Genomic DNA, 19,669 nt, shown 5'->3' on the forward strand with positions numbered 1-19,669 from the left:
TTTCAACCGCTGAGGCTGATGTTAGACAGGCCATCCATAACTGACAAATATTTTATACAATTTACTTCCAGGGTTTGGATCTCACGTTGATAAAACAAACTTCACACTCTATATACATTTATTTTGAGACCATTCTTACTTTGAAAGACCGAATATTTGGCCCAAGTTTCCATTGAACTTTCACAATCGCTGAGCAGAAATAGTCAGGAAATGTGCAAGAGTTTGAGAAAACCAACTAAACAAATGAGGCATGAACGGATTCTCAGACATTCTCAGACAATAGCAGGAATGCACAAAAAGGTCATTTTATATTTGGACTATTAGAATACTGTACATGCAATGAATTTTCTTTTCACGCTGGATTTTAATGGCTCGCTGTCTACTTTGTTTGATTGAATGGGATTTACTCAACATTATGTGACAGCTTTTTAGTAGCTGAAATATTAACCTCACTATTTTCCAGCAACTCATTAAGGTCTGGTTAGACAGATTCGTGACAAATTCATTCATCATGTGTAAAAATCATCTCGAGCTGTAATACAGTCAGGTACCACTGACCTAAAGCCCAATTACAGAGCAGTGATGTCCTTGCAACAGATCTCAGTTTACTGACCTCATACCTCACTAGTGCATTGGGCTACATAATCTCTCACCATCTGCTGTTGGGAACTACAGTACGATACTGAGACTTCCAGAGGAGATGCCCCTGCATGCTGCTGTACCAGAGAGTGATGGTGTAATGTGGCGACTGGGGAGAGTAAACATGTATCACCAGGTGACAGTAAAAACTACTCATGTGATGCAAAATTTTCACTATACTCTACCACAACTGGCCCACGGTACACTGTAAAACCTAACAGTTAACTTAACTCAAACCATTTAAGTGCCGGTTGTATAAGACCATTTAAGTTTTAAAACACATAAATTTAAGTACTGTGAACTTGAGTCATGTGCAATTATGCACTTATATTTAAGTAGTGTGAACTTAAATATAAGTGCATAACTGCATATGACGCAATTTGTTTAAGTGCACACACAGTACTCAAATGTATGTGTTTTTAAACTAATGCAACCGGTTTACTTAAATGGTTTGAGTTGAGTTACACTGTAAAAAAATCCAACACATTCTCACTTCCCAAGGCGCCAAAATCCGAAGCATGCTCAAACGCTCAAACGCCTTCAACGTGAAGGGTGCCCCTATGCGTCACTATATCAACGAAATGGGACCTCCGTTGCTTTCATACTAATCCCTCAGCGTCGGACACAGACGAAAGGGAACCCCGGAAGGTGATGGCGTCACGTTATGCGACGATCGGCAGGATCATGCCGCTTCTGGACAGTAACTACTCAATTTTTTTCCAATTTTTAAACCATTGTCGCTTGGGGTTGGGGTTAGACTTGGGGTTTGAATGTCAGTTTGTTTATACTTTTTGTCTTCTGATTTTTAAGCCACTGTTGCTTGGGGTTAGAGTTCGGGTTTGGGTTAGGATGTCTGTATTGGTTTATACTTTTTGTCTTCTGATTTTTAAACCATTGTCGCTTGGGGTTAGGGTTAGAGTTGGGTTAGGATGTAATTTTATGTAACAGAAAGTCGTTCTAACCCCAACCCCAGGCGACAATGGTAAAAAATTTAGAACAAAAATTGAGTAGTTACCGTCCAGAAGCGGCACGATCCCGCCGATCGTCGCACAACGCGACGGCACCACCCTCCGGGACCCCCCCCCGTCTACATCCGACGCTAAGGGACCAGCACGAAAGCAACGGAGCTCCCACTTCGTCGATATAGTGACGCATAGGGGCACCCTTCACATCTTCATACTCACGCTGAAGGCGTTTGAACATGCTTCAGATTTTGACGCCTTGGGGAGTGAGAATGGGTTGAAAAATCCATAGAAATTACAATGTTATTGCAGCTGGGTTGCCGGTAAATTACAGTAGATTTAAATTTATGTTATTAACTGGCAAGAGTTTGTTCAAAGTTAAATACATTTTAAATATTAACAAATCTTTATCTTTACAGAATAAAACTATACAACAACAGCCTCATGCAAAGCATTCTGGGAACCAGAAATCATCATCAACTTTTTTCTGTTTTTTGCGTCAGATTTTGTTTCCCAGAATGTTTAGCTTGATGCTGTTTTTCTAGTTTTATTCTGTAAAGACATAGACTTGTAAATGTTTAATGTTCATTTAACTTTGAACAAAATGTTGCCAGTAAATAACATAAATTTAAATCTACGGCAACTCAGCTGCAAATTTCTACTGAATTTTTTGCAGTGTAACTTTTAGGTTTTACAGTGTTCAAGCACAGTAAACTAAGCTTGAAGACCAGTACTGTATGCGCAGTATGTTATCATTTATAAAAACATTAATCATGGTCAGCAAATTTGTGACACTGACCATGTTAACTCCTTTGTATGAGAGGTCATATTTCCTTGCTTGCATTGAATCACACATGATGCCATCTGGAACGTTTTCAGATCATGCTGAGATACCGCAGATCATTGAACTTTTTAATGGATGCCAGCTTGAGTGCATGTGGTAGTTAAAACAATAAGCAACATCATGCCAAGTTCAGAAATTCGTTCAAACTTTCACTTGAATTGTCATACTCAGTGTAACTTGTATAATGTAACTGTAAATATTATTCAGTTAGAAAAATTCATTTTTTAAAGTGTACTTGTGGACTTCGGTATCTCTTTCTGCCTCATCCACAAGGATGGAAATGTTTAACTGTGTTTTTTTGCAATGCATTGTGGGATTACATTACAGGATACATGCAATCCTCAAAAATTAAATAGCATATTTCACTCATGAGACAGGGTAGACTACAGTTTAAAGTATAGCAAGTAATGCTAACTAAAGATGGTGTCTGAATTGGTTGCTTAATAGGTTTTGAGGCAGAGTGAAATTGTAAGTCTTTATTAAACTGCAGCTCTTTCATGTTCTCTATGTAAAAGTGTAATTTATGATCCTGTTGTCCATTTTGCCATATAAATGGAGACGCATATTATGCCTTTGTACGTTTCGAAATTGAGTAGCAGATTACGCTTTTCTGTCCTGTGACTTTTATTTTATCACACCCAAACGCTATGAGCATGTTGAACAATATGTAGTGAGAAGCACAAAATGAATATTTTCATATCAACTGCAATTGGTTTTTCCAAAACGACTGCTCCCCTCAGTGCCAGGTGCACATGCTTTATGTGCAGTTTTACATTATTGCATTCTGTTATTTATTTATCTGCTCCAAATTGAATTTTCCATCTGGCTCAAGCTATAAAGCCGTCTTTGTTTGCCGTTAGATCATTACTCATGATTTTACCTTCTTTTTCCTCTCGGGGGACGTCAGGGCCGCTTTATCCAGAAGAGAGAAATGCACTGTGAAACACTGCCCCGTTTCCACGGCGTTAGGGTTATTTCATCCCGCTGTTGCTATGCAACAATGTGAAATGTTGGCACAACATGATTTAGATCTCGCACAACAATAAAATCCTGTGCATAGTAGCAAACCTTTAATGTTGTCAGCTGCGGTCGAACACAATGTACAAACACTTTTATTATGGATTTGCTGTCTTGAATGTACCATTGCATGTTTCTTTTTCTATATATATATATATAATAATTTCTTATAATAATAAATTTCTCTGTATATATTTGATCACATTTTTTTACATAGCCTAAGTAAGCTTTGACATGAGGCAAAATAGAGAGTGTTGGATGTTTAAACAACCTGGTAATTGTGCACATTTAACTTATAACACTGACTGTTGCAAAAATAGAGCATTGAGATAATGCTTTAATCAGACCTGCTGTTGATGTCCTAGAGTGCAGCTTTGAACAGGTGTTATTAAGCAGATAAGATCTCATGCTAGAACTGAACTGATATGGTGCATTGTGGCATGAAATGGCAATGGGTTTTAATGTAAGGTTAATGGTTTGTGGTGTATGTTTGATAAAGATAAAATCTTTTTACAGCAAGAATTGCTTAACCCCTTATTGCCTATACAGTACAACAGCTTTTAAAGATTTTAAATCAATAATACTTGCATTGTTGGTATAAATAGCACCCTACTTATTCAGTTCCACTTTAATGGAGCACATTTAGAAACTATTAAAAGTAATGAAAATCACATTACATTGTGCTCAGAGGTAGAGCATTGTGTAAGCAGTCCAAAATGTCATAGGGTAAACCCAGCCAACACACAAAAATGTATGTACGGGTGATTCTAGCGAAATTAGACTCATGAGGTGTCATGAAACATTTTGATAAAAAAAGTAAATGCAAAGTAAGAGTATCAAAATAAGAAGCACAAACATCTCTTCACGTACGATTTTGCCCATGATTTCAAATGACATCATACAAACCATACAAAAATTTAGTTTTTTCCACATTAAAGGGGAAAATTTTCATTACCGCAATGTGTCCATGACTGGATTTGGGTTCTTTGACATGGAAATATTTATAATTTAAAAAACCAACAAATTAAAAGCTTCAATGCATGTTATACTCTAAACATTTCCAGTAAAGAAACTGTATTTGGTGATCATTGGTAAATGTAGAGACTATAATAAGGAATATAAATGTATCATCCTCCGCAACAATTTTCAATCATTGTTTAAGCCCTCAAGGAAATAACATTTTCAAAAAAAAAAAAAAAAATTTGTTGGAAGGGACATAATTGACTGTGACACTCAAGATGGCTACCAGGTAAGCAGTTCTTATTTTTTCTCTTCAGATAAAAGTTTACATTTTGTTTGTCATAGTACCTAGACAACTTTTTAGTTTTCATTACCGAAACATGAGTTTGTAAATGCATATATTTAATGTTATATCATGTTGCGGTAATGATAATTTTTGATAATGATAATCTAAAAAATGTAAATAATTCTATAGGAAATATGTTTTAAATCGTCTAAAAATAATGGTTATAGTAAGTTCAGTCCTTAATCTTATATGTGCAAAAAATTGGCTTCAAGGGCTTTTTAAAAAAATCTGATGCTGCACACCTTCTAAGTCTGGATTTCGTGAGAATCACCCATACGGTACCATGCACTGTGAGTCACTTTGCATCTGCCTAATGCAAAAATGTTAATGTAAATTTACTGTATTACAGTAGAGTAACCAAACCAATTTACGATTTGCAACTTATTTCTTCGTACTTTTAAGACTATATAGTCTAAAACCAGCTCATCATTAACACATCAGTTCTACTGTTTCCATTAATAAAGCTTGCAGCAATATGAATATTCCAGACATTATTGCTCACTGGAAATTTTTAGCACAAGTAACCTCTACCGTAATGAGCTACAGTGCTTGACATTGTTTCTGTATGAAGTAAAAATAATTACGCATATTAAACAGAATCAATATACTATACTTGGGCTGTGAAGAAATAGTCTTAAGGGTGCGTGCGTGCGTGCGTGTGTGTGTGTGTGTGAGATGGAGAGGGGGAGGTATAATAGTGCCTGAAAAAGGAGCAGAGAACATTAATCATGGCTCTCTTTCATGGCCTTGACACATGAGTCACAGAAAACTTGTTTATCTGTGCTCAGAGAATGAGAGAGAGAATAAATATTAACGCTTTATAGATAATTCCCCACAGAGTTACAGAAAGCTGTCCTTTCAGACAGCTCTCTGTCTCTCCTGCTACCTCAGATCATCCAATTATTTCCCCCTCTGCCACGTACCAATTAGTTAAAGCATCCTGTCTCTATCTCTGATGGCAGCACCAGGTGCTTTGGTTAACTTGCTGTTTAAGTTTGAGCAATCTTTATAAAGACATATGTATTACATAAAGGAGACTTGCTTATAAAGAGAATGAACTCTTTGTTCATCATGCTGACACTGGCATTTTGATTTTAATGTGTTGTGTGGGTATACTGTCCATGCTCATTAAAAATAAATAAAAGGAAAATGTGTGAGCGTTCACTTTTGAAAGATCTTCAGATGATGCTGACACACACACGCACACGAGCACAGTACTGTATAATATTATTATGACTCACCCACCAGACAAACAGTTAATATTATACTGTGTTACAAAAACAAACCTCTCATTCTGTTAAACAGTAAAATTTACAGTGTTTTGTCAGACTTGCCCATGTGTTCCCTGTCAAACTAACGCTGATAACATTGCACTGTGTGCTTTTCTTTCTTTCTTCTTCTTTTCTTCTTTCTTTTCTAAATGCTAATGTACACTTTCATATGTTTCTTTCGTTAATTAGATTATATAGACATAATAAAGTGATGAAAATATTCAGAAGTGGACAATATGTTAACAGTCTGCGTTTACAAAATGAGAAACCCGTGCCTGTTCTCTCCTTCTTCTCTATCTCTTGTTCACCCTCTTCCCCTCCTCTCTTCCTCAGCATGAGTTTAATTATCCTTCTCATTCTCTTATCTGATTCACATACACACACACACACACACACACACACACACACACACACACACACACACACACACACACACACACACACACACACATCCAAGACTCAATTTTCTCTGCTTTTGGACCCTCACTTGTTCTTACTTTTATTCTGCCTGAATGAGAAAGCAGAGACTAGCTGGCAGCTTGGTGGATTTTATCATAAAGAGGTTATTGTTGTTTAATGGCCATGCAGGGCAAGCTGAACAGATTTCTTGCTGCTGTCTGAGAAACATGGTACAGTAGCTTTGACTGTACTATTTTGCCCGGAGAGCTTTTTTAAGCTTTATGACATGAAAAAAATGCTTAATTGCTGTGTGTTTTCATGAGACATTAGAATAATATAGTAGTGTTATAGTGTAACAATGGTGAATTAAATTCTTGCTTTGTATTATATTAGTTACACTGTAAAAAAATTAGCTGCAATTTTGCAGCTGGTTGGCAGTAACTTACTGTAGAAGATAAAGACTGAAAATGTTTAATGTTCATTTAACTTTGAACAAACTGTTGCCAGTAAATGACATAATTGTAAAATCTACAGTAAGTTACTGGCATCTAGTTGCTAGTAATAACCAGTAATACTGTAATTTCTACAGAAATTTTGTACGGTGTAGAGTGAAAGTTGCCCTGCTGTAAAATGAGTAAACATTGAAATTATACAAAGTAATCAAAGGTTTTTTTCACCGAATCCAGATTTTTTGGGTTCGGCCGAATAACGAATCCATTGTTTAAGATTAGTCCAAAACCGAATCCTATTCGCATCCTATTCCATTAACGCAGTAAAACACATTAATGAAGTAAACAATGTCCACAGCAGTGTATTTTTCATTTTATTTAATTTTAACTGTAAAAAAATTATGTCAGGATGACAAGTGGGAAAAACTATTTTGACAATTACCATAAGCCTATGCATAATGAAAGCGATGCGGTGCGACAAACTCCCGTCCACGAAATGTGAACCGCCCCTAAGGCTCACCGAAAGAAAAACGTATCTCCACGTCAGCACCTGATGTGTGTAATCAACGGCTGTGTGACGTCGACCAGCGTAGTGCGAGCCTAGGGTTCGTTTCGGTGGAAAAAAAATCTAGGATTCGGCCGAACCCGAACCCCATCAAAAAGCCCAGTATCTGAATCCGAATCCTGGATTTGGTGCATCCCTATAAAGAACATTATGTGAAAATATAACCATGAGTAAGGTCATGTCAAAGATTGCAATTAATGTAAAATCAGTGATTGAAATCAAATTTTGATGCACCCAATCTCATTATAAGATTGTGAGACTTTTCACACGCAGAATCACAGTTCTTTAAAATGTCACGAGAGCTCATTCAACTCATTCAAATGTTTTATTTCATGCAATGGATTTCAGAGAACGATTTGCGTATATTCAGAAAAGCTCCCCCCATTATGTTTAGCATGTAAATACCTGTCTGGTTCTTCAAAGGCTCACTGAAGGTCAAAGTCTTGTTTTTAAACAGAGAGGCTGGAAATGCACCAAGCTGCAATTAATTTAAATCTTAATGTTTAAACCATGACAACCAGTATGAAACACAATAGACAACCACCTCTCTCCGTCACTCCATGTCTGTCTCATAGCACCATGTCAGGACACAAATGGGTAATGGGATTCTAATGACGGCTTCTCTCCCCTCCCCCAGAAAGCAAATGGCTCCCCCTGTCATATTTATAATTGATGCAAGGCTAACACTCATCTTGGCTGTCAGAGTCATATCAAACTAATTCAGATTCAGTGTAACGCAACAAAATTGCAGTATGAACATATGGTGCTCAAATGCGGTTCTCCAATAAATAACAACTCGCTGCACATACTAAGAGGATCAAAAAATGAAACCGCTGACATTATTTATTTAGAAACCAAAAGTAAAGTCTTCGTATTAAATGAAAATGTGGATTACCAGTTTCAGAAGGTTTGTTTGGGAAATTAGGTGTAATTATAGACTCTGTATAAACTATAACCACATGTTTTTCAATAACAAAAATGATGCCAGTGATAATGCCAGAGCTGGAGCTCAACAGTGAAATCAGGTATGATGTACTGTAACTTAATTCCACACAATTAGTAGGTTTGTACAACAAGAATAAAACAAGTTAACTCTTAGATTGTTTTCTCATTTCTATGTAAAGCACTTTGAATGACCTCTGTGTATGAAATGTGCTATACAATTAAACTTGCCTTGCCTTGTTGAAGTCTTAATTAATTATGCTGCAGGAACCTAAATGTATTATAATATGAACTATTTTGGTGTGTTATTGCAATTTACACGGACTATTATTATATAAAGAGACAATATTTGTTTCTCTTTTGACACCAGGATGTTTGAGGCATGTTTTTTTCTGTGTGATTTTCTTAAGAGGAAATGAATGCTCCGTATGTTTAAACCAATGGTTGGGACAAATATGGACAAACCCAACTCTTGGGTTATAAATAGACATATGCTGGGTTGTTGTTACCCAACCATGGGTTGACATTAATCAATACATCATAACTTGACATCACCAAGACAACAACTGACCACTTTTTACCATGCAGCGTTGGGTCCTTATAGCTGGAAAACAGTTATTAATTAAATTAATTAAATGTTTTTGTAAATTTTTTTCTTTTATGTCAGAAAATTTCAGAACCTTCTGTGTAAATTGTGCACATACATAAAGTTAAAGGGGTGGTTCAATGGTATTTCAAGCATTCTGACTTATTAACACAGTTATAGAGTTGTTTCCTCATGCTTAATGTAGGCAAAGTGTCAAAAAAGCAGTTGGGCGTGTTACAGAGTATTTCTGTGCCGAATGCACTTCGCCAGGGTTCGTACAAGTTTCGGAAAGTTTTTTTTTTCGATTACAGGTCCAAATTACGTTTCAGGGGTTTCTATACGTATCACTTCTTTATATGGGCTCTTCCCCCAGAAAACCCCGCCTACCCATCAATCAGCGGGAGACGCTAGAACTTGCAAACATCTTATCACGCGACACAGCTTTGTTTAATTTCAAAACTCAACAATGGCACGAAAGAAGAAGTGTGTTTTTGGATGTAAGGAGAAGAAAGCCAGCCTTATGGAAACAATGGATATAGTTTATTATCAGGGGTAGCAGCAGAGTTTTGCGTGTGTGTTTGATGCGCTGGATTTTCCCAACTGGGTCACGAGTTGCATGCGGTAAGAAAGACTTCTGTCTTATGTTGGAAATAGGCGTGTGCATATTATATAAATGACACGAACAGTGAATCATAAGTTAACCATGTTGTGTTGCATGACTCCACCTGTGGTAGTAACTCCTCCTTTTTCATTTTTTTGTACGTTATCGGAAATATTCGGTAAAGCTAATCTTTCTTTTATAAATCTGATTAAACTAAATACTCTTCGGAGATATAAAGGATGTAATACTACTCTATAGGTACTCCAGATTAACATCAGAAATGCAGAAACAGCGTGTGTTACGTGAGCTTTAAGTATAACCTTTTGACGTATCTGTTGCATTTTGTTAAAGGTATTTGCAATGAAATAGTATTTACACTATATATATATATGACAAGTTCAATTTGTACCACTGTAGTTGAGGTCAAGAACAAATGACTTCATGACGCTGATTAGCAATTAGCAACTATTTGACCCAAACTTCATTAACGACTTCATCAGATCATTTAAATGACAGTTTCCAATCCATAAAGCCCTAGGTAGTTTCATCTCAAAGGAGCCATTTCACCCATAGAAACATTACCATCTTTATTAATAAGGCAATCGCTACTTCCGTTTCATATTTAAGGTAGTCGAAATGTATTTGACATACATTTAGAATTATGGTGTCTATTTGACCGAGAAAAGGGATGTTTGTAGTCTCACTCCCTCAACAAAGAAAAATATTGCACTTCCTGTCTTTCAACTGATGACAAAATGATGATTTTTAACACTTCATTGAAATGAAGGAAGTGCAACACTGAAGTCTAGGTAGTTTCTCCTGTCTCGGCGACAACTGAGAAAGTATGCCATGTTTCCATCCACATGTTTTATCCGAATTAAGTGATATCGAATGAAAAATGCGTTATGTCAAGTTGTCATAACAAAGACATCTCAAACAATGTCATCTTTGCATTCAAAATCGACTCAATTGAAGAAATGACGTTCGATCTCATCGGATTTTATCTTGATCGATATATGGCTTATCCGATAAACGCTGATGGAAACGTTATTATGCCGAATAAATAATGTCATTTGCGATTATGAAGGTGTCATGTCAGGTCCTTTTATGGTTGCACACCCACACACAAAACAAGAAGAAAAATGTTTTAGGTCATTTCCGCTCTGGTGGCACTAAATGGCGTGTGTCAACAAAGTCAGATGTAAGTGGTTACAAACGACGAGACGAGATTCATTTGAAATTTAAGTTTATGGGCAGAGAAAATAACGAGCTGAAGATCTTTCTATCTGTACAGGCACAAGGTTCGGTCGGAAATTCGGACTTCATTTCTAACATTTTACACGGGCTCGTGCTCCGCCTTTGCACGGTAAATGAGCGGTCAAGATTCCCAATGCTGACCACGCTGAAGCCATGTTACAGTGGATTTAATTATTTCCTCATACTGCCAAAAAATGTCTCTGCAACCTCTTGGTGAGTAAAGGTTTAGTTTAATTTATAACTAAATATTACTTAGTCTTAAATACATAATTTGAGGTAAATCAGAGCTGATATAGACTAATGTTGGCATTTTAATGTACTATAGAACAGACTGCCGAAGCAAATACCACAGAACCTTTATCCTAATTTCGTTATTCCCAAGATAACCATCTTGGACTATCAGAATGTATTATCTTAATTTAATTTGTATGTAAGCAAATAATTGTTGTTTATTGGCATGTTGGCCTATAATGTATTGCATATGCCTGATTTAGAAGCGAGATGTTACGATGTTACAGATGACTTATTTTTTTCTTTGTTTCAACTTCCAAGTGACGTGTAGCCCAGTTAGTCATTAATAAATAATGTTAAAACCTGTGTAAATTACTCATTCTTGATAAAAGCTGTTTGCGTGCGCAAATTTAAATAATGTATGGCTGTAAACGGGTTTGGGCTTTTAAAAAGCTGTAAATCTAAGATATACTTTCGGGTTCGATTACAGCTCTATTTTAGATAGCAAAAATGCTAAGAAATGCCATAATTTATCAGGAAGCCTCGCAAAGGACAATGTCCAACAATGGTTATGACTCAAGACGCTCTCTGTCTTTCGGAGTAAATGAGGAGCTCAAACAGCTGATACGTGTTTCTAAAAAAGAGAGTTATCTCGCAACGGTGCCGGCAGCTGAAAATAAAAGCAATTATTCGACCTTGTTGAGATGGATCCTCTGTTATTTGCCAAAGGAACCCTCGTAGCTTTATTGGCTTATTAACAACTCTAAAGATATTGTTTTCGTATCTCATTTACGTTAAAGAATTGCAGTCCGGACTATCATTTCACGTTAGATGCCTCCGTTGTCGTTGGGCATAATATACATGCATCTGCATCACCATAGCAATTTGATGTTAACCGTTAATGTTTTTATTACCTTATAGACCTTGATATGTCGCTACATACAGCTCAGCTGGTCACATAAGCACTTAAAACTTGTGAAATGCCGCCAAATTTTGTGCTGGCAAAACTTTGTTCGCAGAATGTTTGCTTGAATATTGTCTCCGGCGATTCATGTTTGTCCGAAAATGAATGGAAACACCTTGTCAACGTGGTTGCTTTCAAAAGAAAGCGATGAAGCCGTGAGAATCCATATGCAAAAGGTGTTTGCAATTCGTAAAACCTCACCACTAGAAGGGCCAGCTAAACAAATACACACTACAGGGTAAATCCAACAATCGTAATCCAAATATCAGGCTAGGTTCAGGGCAGGCAGAGTAACAATCAATAATCCAGAAACAGGCACAGGTCTAAAACTTATGTGAACAGATACATGTGGTGGCATAACAGATAACAGGATCAAACAGGATAAGATGTCAGAATACCCCAGATCATTACCACCACCCGAATGTGGCGATGTGAATAATCAGACACTGATGAACTGGTCTGAACCAGGAAGTGGCTTTGCCATCTTGACAAACAGATTCAGGAAGCTGTGAAGTGAAACATGGCATGATGAATATCAAAATAAAATGCTTTACTTTGTGTTTGAGAACAGGCATACAGGATGTCAAAATACAAGTGTCAAATGAAGTGCGGAATAAATACACAGAATACAAGAACACACAGAACAATAACCTTACAGAACCCCCCCTCTAAAGGGCGACTCCCGGAGCCCAACATTACAAATAATAAAGTCCAAATAGAGGGTGGGCGGGCGGGCCAGGACCTCTTGGCAAGGCAGGGCAGTTCAGGTCAGAGGTCCCTGGCATGTGGCCAGGATGGTCCAGGGTCGTGGGGCCAGCATGGTCCCGGATCATGAGGCAGGTGCGGGCCTGGGTCATGGGGCAGATGCGGGCCTGGGTCATAATTTGTAACAACAGGTCGATTTGGACATAACGAAAGAACATATGGGTCATGGGGCAGGCTAGGACCTGGGTCATGGGGACAAAAGGCTAGGACCTGGGTCATAGCATTTCTGCCTATCACGTGACTGGGGCAGGAATTAGACTCTGGAACACAGGGAGAGGAAGGGTCCGAGCACACTTCGGCCTCCGCCTTGGTGTCCTCTGCCTCTCCCTGTGAATCCGGGTACTACCGCAACATTCAGCCCCCAATAAAAAAGCTTGGGAAATGCTCCCTTTTAAAGCCCAGGGTGGCGATGTCCCAGATGGTGATCTCAGACAGTAATCAGATGAGTAAGACGGGACTGGTGAATCAGGCAGGACAGACGAAATAGATGAGCCAGGCAGATCAGATGTTAATCAGAGGAGTCTGAGCAGATCAGATGAGTCGGGCAAATGTGTATTTCAGAAGAGTCGGGCAGATCAGAAGGCAGCTTCCCGGGCAGATCAGATGAGTCGGGCAGATCAGATGAGTCGGGCCGATCAGATGCAGTCGGGCAGATCAGATGAGTCGGGCAGATCAGATGAGTCGGGCAGATCAGATGAGTCGGGCAGATCAGATGAGTCGGGCAGATCAGATGAGTCACTGGCCATGCTGACAGATCAGATGAGACGGGCAGGTCAGACAGATCAGATGAGACGGGCAGGTCAGACAGATCAGATGAGACGGGCAGGTCAGATGAGACGGGCAGGTCAGATGAGACGGGCAGGTCAGATGACAGACGGGTGGTTCAGATGCGGGGCCCTTGAGGAACCTCGGGAACAAGACAGAGCAGAAGGCAGACCAGACGCACCAAAGGGCTATGGCAAATTCTGAAATAACAAAGTCAACGAGGAAACATTTATTCCTTTGGGGTTGTCAGTTCAGGCAGGGCGGCCATCTTGACGGAAGGTGCAGGGTGTACAATTTAGCTCTCAAATTAGTGCAGGTAGTGGTGGTGATGATGGCTCTCTGAAGTACAGGTGCAGGAACCAAACAGGTACAGGTGCAGAAACAGGGAGGATGGCGGCCATTTTGGGAACAGGCGGGATGGCAGCCATTTATATGAAGCGACAGGCAGGATGGCGGCCATTTTGGGAGCAGGCAGGGTGGCAGCCATTTTCTGTCCGTATGGCGGCCATTTTGGGAGCAAGCATGGTGGCGGCCATTTTGTTAACAGGCATGACTTGTACAGGCTTGGGCAGAACAGGCATGACATGGCTGGTTGTGTTGTGTATATTCTCTGAAGGTGTATCTGCAACACCCATCAGTGAATGGTGAGCCACACAATAGACAGGGCAAAGTCAATATAACTCTCCAGGGACCAGGCAGACATATCACGTGGCATACACAAGCGCGGCCATTCGTCCAAAGCATTACGGTTAAGAACAGGTTCATATCAGAGTAATGTCATCAAAACCCTGCTACCTTGTAACTCAAGTCCAAAAAATCCTTAACATATTCCTCAATCGGACGGTTGGTTCTGACGGAGTGCTAAAGTTAATCATGGGATGCCATAAACAGGTTTCATGAAGTGCTGTGTGGGAGATTACTGACCTTTGCTGGATTCCGGTTTATGGCTGATTATTCTGTAACGTGGTTGCTTTTAATTAACAATTCATATGCTCTTTAAATAGGTGTATTATTGTGAATTTACATCCCAAGAAGGGCCAGCAAAGCAAATCCATACAGGGTAAATCCAACAATCGATTTTTAATCCAAATATCAGGCTAGGTTCAGGGCAGGCATTTGAGTGTAACAATCAAAATCCAGAAACAGGCACAGTGTCAAATCTACAGGAACAGATACAGCACGCTAATTCAGATAACAGATCAAACATGGATAAACAGAATACAGGCAGATATATTTATTTCAGAATGTGGCGATGTTATAATCAGCATTCCAGAACTGGAGTACAGGAAGTGGCTTTATACAAACAGACAGGAAGTGTGAAGTGAAACACTGGCATGATGAATATCAAAATAAAAGCCAGAACAGAACAGGACCTGTCAAAATACAAGTTCCAAATAACAAAAATACACAGAATACAAGAACACACAGAACGGATATTAATCCAATCGTACACACCTTCAAACTGTCTCAAATCAATTCGATACTATGCCAATTTGATCGCAAACCAGCATGTGACGTCATCACGCACAGGTTTTTATTCGCTTTGCAAAGCCGTTGGATGGAAATCACACTTTCACCAGCTTTATTCTTGACATAAGTTTATTATTAACCGAACTTCATGATAATTCGATTGACAAGTGGATGGAAACTTAGCTAATGATGCATGTATCTTTCAAAAACATGACTGGGGTTCTAACTATACAAAGCTAAATGCAAATGGGTGAAGTGTCCCTTTAAGTTTGATAATTATTTTGCTATGTCACAACCAAAAAAATGAGATTTCTGAACAATTAAAAAAATGGTGGTTATGTCATTTTGCATTACGAAACTCTTCACTTATACAGTCATAGCACTGTATGTTGAGCAGTGGACCACGCGCCTGTGTGCACGGTCAAGCACGAGCTGTAGTGAAAGGCTGTATCTCAATTCCAGGAACGCAAAACAACGGCCTTGTGTTGTCGTGGAGATCGGTCTTGCCAGGCGACCTTGGAAGAACGAACTCAGAATGTCGCGAGAACCCAGAACACACTTGTGAGAATTGAGAGTGTATGGGCACAGGACCCATGACACTGTTTTCTATCTGTACAGGCACAACAGTTGGTGGAACATTGGCTAAATGTGGGTATGGGGTGTAAGACAGAGATTCCCACTGCATCATAGGAGCATGTTTGTTATGTTTATTATTATGTCATTTTGTACTGCAAATACATAAGTCTCTGCAGACCTCTGTCAAGAAATAGTTTAGTAGCTGAATTTAAAATAAGAAACTCAATTAAGATTAGTTGTTCATTTTGCCAGGTAAATCATAGCTGATCTGCTAACATTTTAATCATACTATAAACAGTAACTCAAAAGTTCCTTCCAGACAGTGCCAATATTTCAAGATCTTTGCCGACTATAGCCATTCATTGGGTTTGTTTATGTGTATGTAAGCAATGCATCCTCGAGTAAACAGTCTGAGTATTGTTCATGCATCCTAGCTGGTGCGTTCTTGAGAATTGGCTCCTGACAGGGCAACAGCGATGTAGAGAGAGAGACGAGAGAGATCGCAGAGAGAGAGAGAGAGAAAACAGCCAGAGAGTGAGAGAGAGATGAGAGAGAGAAGATTGTCAAGAGATGACAGAGGAAAAAACACTTAACAAAGCAGTCTAAAAAAGCTCAATTGTTAATAAACATTTCTGACTACATTGCTATCTGCTGTCTCGGTTTTCTATACATTGACAGAAAACAGAAGCCTGTGGGCATGCTATATGAAGGAAGTTATTGATTACATTCTGGTGGATGCATCTGTTAAAAACAATTCTTTTGACCTGAGATTCAATATATTGTTCTCATATTTGTTCTCCGTGCTTGTGCATTCAGCAAATACCATGGATCGCAGCCGCCGTGTCAAAATTTCTATTACAAAACTGCATGATGTATCAGGCGTGTATAAAGACCTTTCATAAATGAAACCGTTAGTGCTGTATGTATTACCTTAGAACGAGACACTTAAAAATGCTTATCTACCATACACCGAGGGTCCCCTTACATGGAAGTCGCCATTTTTGCGCGTGGCATTCTCACGGATCTCCGCATTTACTATCTGATTGCGTCATCAAAGACCTCATTGTTTGCTAAAATTTATCTGTGGCATTCTCACGGATTCGTTCAGCTCAACTGTTTTGTCCTATTTTCTTACCATTTTCGGCTTCGGTTTAGGGTTACTGATTTACATTTGAAATGACATCCCTAGTTCTACATAGGCCTATGTGACTGTAAAAGTCAATAAAATCCATTAAATGTTACCAAACGCCTAATCCAAAAAATAAAGATTAACAGATGGAGTAATATATTAAATATACAATAAAAACCCATAGTGTTCAATCCACATGTGAGCAACAGAAATAGCTCAGTTTAAAGGGGCCATGCCACAAGACCTTTTTAAGATGTAAAATAAATTTCTGGTGTTCCCAGAGTACATATGTTGTACAGTTGTAGCCTAGTGGTTAGAGTGCTGGGCTTGTAACCCGAGCGTTGCCGGTTCGAGGCTCACGACCGGCAGGTTGCGACTGTGGTGCCTTTTGAGCAATGGCACCTTAACCCTAATTGCTCCCCGGGCGCTGCAGGGATAGCTGCCCACTACTCCGAATGTTTGTGTGTTCTCACTGGATGGATTAAATTCAGAGGTCACATTCCAAGTATGGGTTACCATACATGTGGCAAATACTCACCTCACTTCACTTCACTATGTGAAGTTTTAGCTCAAAATACCATATAAATAATTTATTATAGCATGAAAATTGCCACTTTGTAGGTGTGTGCAAAAAAGTGCCGTTTTGGGTGTGTCCTTTAAAATGTAAATGAGATGATGAAATTCAAACACTGATCACAATGATTGTGGTATGTTGCAATTAAAACTCAATTGTGCTTTTCTCTGCACTAAATGGCAGTGCTGTGATTGGATAGTGCAGATTAAGGGGTTGGTATTATTATAATAAGAGCTCCTTATGACATCATAAGGAGAGCCAAATTTCAACAACCTATTTTTTTCATGTGCTTGTAGAGAATGGTCTTTTTTCACACTTTCTAGGTTGATAGAAGCACTGGGGACCCAATCATAGCACTTTAACATGTAAAAAGTCAGATTTTCATGAATGGCCCCTTTAAACCATAAAGTAATCCTTTATCTTCAATGGCGACTCGTGACTGCTCTTCCGAGGGGCGCAAATTCAAAATAATGTGTTTGGAGTGTCATGTGTGTTGCTCATGTTTTCAAAATATGTGTTTGTTGCTTCATGTAAACCATGTGCCTCACGTGTTTTTGTCAAAATGAAGTGCCTGCTGCACACGCATCAAAACCGTTTATGATGAAAGAGACGTTCACGTTCACAAAATACACGCAAGACACTCACTAAACTCTGTAAACTCTGATTACGCATGAGATTACTGTATGCAAGTATCGTGCAAACGTGAGCGTCTCTTTTATCAAAAACCCTTTAGGGTACACTGTAAAAAATACTTTGCTGCCTTAAAATTTTTTTGTTAAATCAACTGAGAAAAGTCAACTTAATTTGATAATGTGTATAACAACTCACCTGTAGTTATAACAACTCATCTCTAGCAGGGGCGGATTTAGTGATTTGGGGGGCCCAAGGCAAAATCATGTGTGTCGGGGCCCTAACTATGCACCCTTTACTGTATTGTTGATTACCTGAAGCTTCTCCAAACACAAAGAACCAGCTGCTTTCTCATGTCTCTGCCAATGACAGAGAGTCCGTCTGCCTTGGGTGAGGACAAGACAACAAAAAAACGACTAAAATAAAGAAAGATGCTCAAGAGGAAACATTTAATATCCTAAAATGTTACATATCAGATCAGAGTATACAAACAATATATACAGTAGGGCATCAAATAGAATAGGGTAGTTTACTATCGCAACCAAAATAGCGACAGTATGCATGTCGGCATGAGTTAACTTTTATATGAAGCGACATACAGTGGGTTGAGAATCGCACATTTTTATCTGTTCCCTGAGAATAAAATATAAGTCAAATGTCAAACCACTGCTTCTGAAGGTGATTAATGCTGTAATCAGCATGGATTTGGATAATATATATGCTATATGCAGAAATGTATGTCTACGAGTAGAGCCAGTTAGCTTATGTTGGTTGTCAACAGAACCATCAGCCATACGGTTATAGAAGGGTCATATAGACCTATTGTAGCAGAACAGACCTTGCTTTTCTTTCTAACATTTCAAGCACAGCAGTGGTGCCCCCAAAACATTTGTAATGGGGTTGGCCAGAGGAGGCCAAAGTAAATCATGGGATGGCACCAAAAATGTATGAAGTGTATTGTGTGTTATACTTACTTTTGTTCTCTGGTTATTGTTACATTATTCTTTTCAATTAACAATTGGAACAATTGCTCTTTAAATACTGTATTCCTGTTGTGCAGATTGACAATAGGTGGATACATATATGCCTTCCTTTCTTTTATTGTTTAATTTTAAATTGAGGCAGACCTACATTTGAGACTGTAAGATATATTGTCAAGTGTTAATATCTACATGCTCTGTACAGCACAGCTAATTCGCTAACTGTTAACCACATGGATGCACTTCAGATATAGGAAAATTCTTGGTCATACCGAGGCGTGAATAAAATGAAAAACAGATTTGTTTTCATTTTCCTGTAATTTTGTGTTAGCCAATTTTCTCACCATATCGAGCCCAGTCTACAATTTAAGAATGTCTTTTTTACTATATTTATTTCATAAGTTTTTTAACATTCCATGCATTCAGTCATTATAGGGCGTTTGTTTACACCTGCGCTTCAGACTTCTGCTGATCAGATAGGTATTAGATAGAGCCTTGTCACTCTTAATAACGGTTCCATTTAACATCAATCAGATCCCAAACTAAATAAGTCTTGGCTAAACGGATATTAATCCAATCATCTATTCCCATTCAAACGCAAAGCCCTAACCTATTTTCTATTACTGAATGCCTTAAAACGAAACTACAACGCAACAACGCATCTATACAGTATAGCACTGTATGTTGGGAACAGTGGCCTCACAGTGTGCACGGTCAAGCACGAGGCTGTATCTCAATTACAGGAAT

The 19,669-nt window shown here is 38.6% G+C and overlaps 1 long non-coding RNA gene across 1 annotated transcript; it reads right to left on the minus strand.

Moving 5' to 3' along the window:
• Nucleotides 1-453: 453 nt before the first annotated feature.
• LOC129447050 (uncharacterized) lies at nucleotides 454-3,431 on the minus strand. Its single transcript, XR_008645366.2, has 3 exons — nucleotides 3,326-3,431; nucleotides 2,401-2,527; nucleotides 454-748 (listed from the first exon to the last, which is right to left on the minus strand). It is a non-coding gene; the product is annotated as an uncharacterized lncRNA (long non-coding RNA).
• Between the last annotated feature and the right edge of the window lie 16,238 nt (nucleotides 3,432-19,669).

The sequence above is a fragment of the Misgurnus anguillicaudatus genome, chromosome 21 (genome assembly GCF_027580225.2).
Source record: "Misgurnus anguillicaudatus chromosome 21, ASM2758022v2, whole genome shotgun sequence".
Lineage (NCBI taxonomy): Eukaryota > Metazoa > Chordata > Actinopteri > Cypriniformes > Cobitidae > Misgurnus > Misgurnus anguillicaudatus.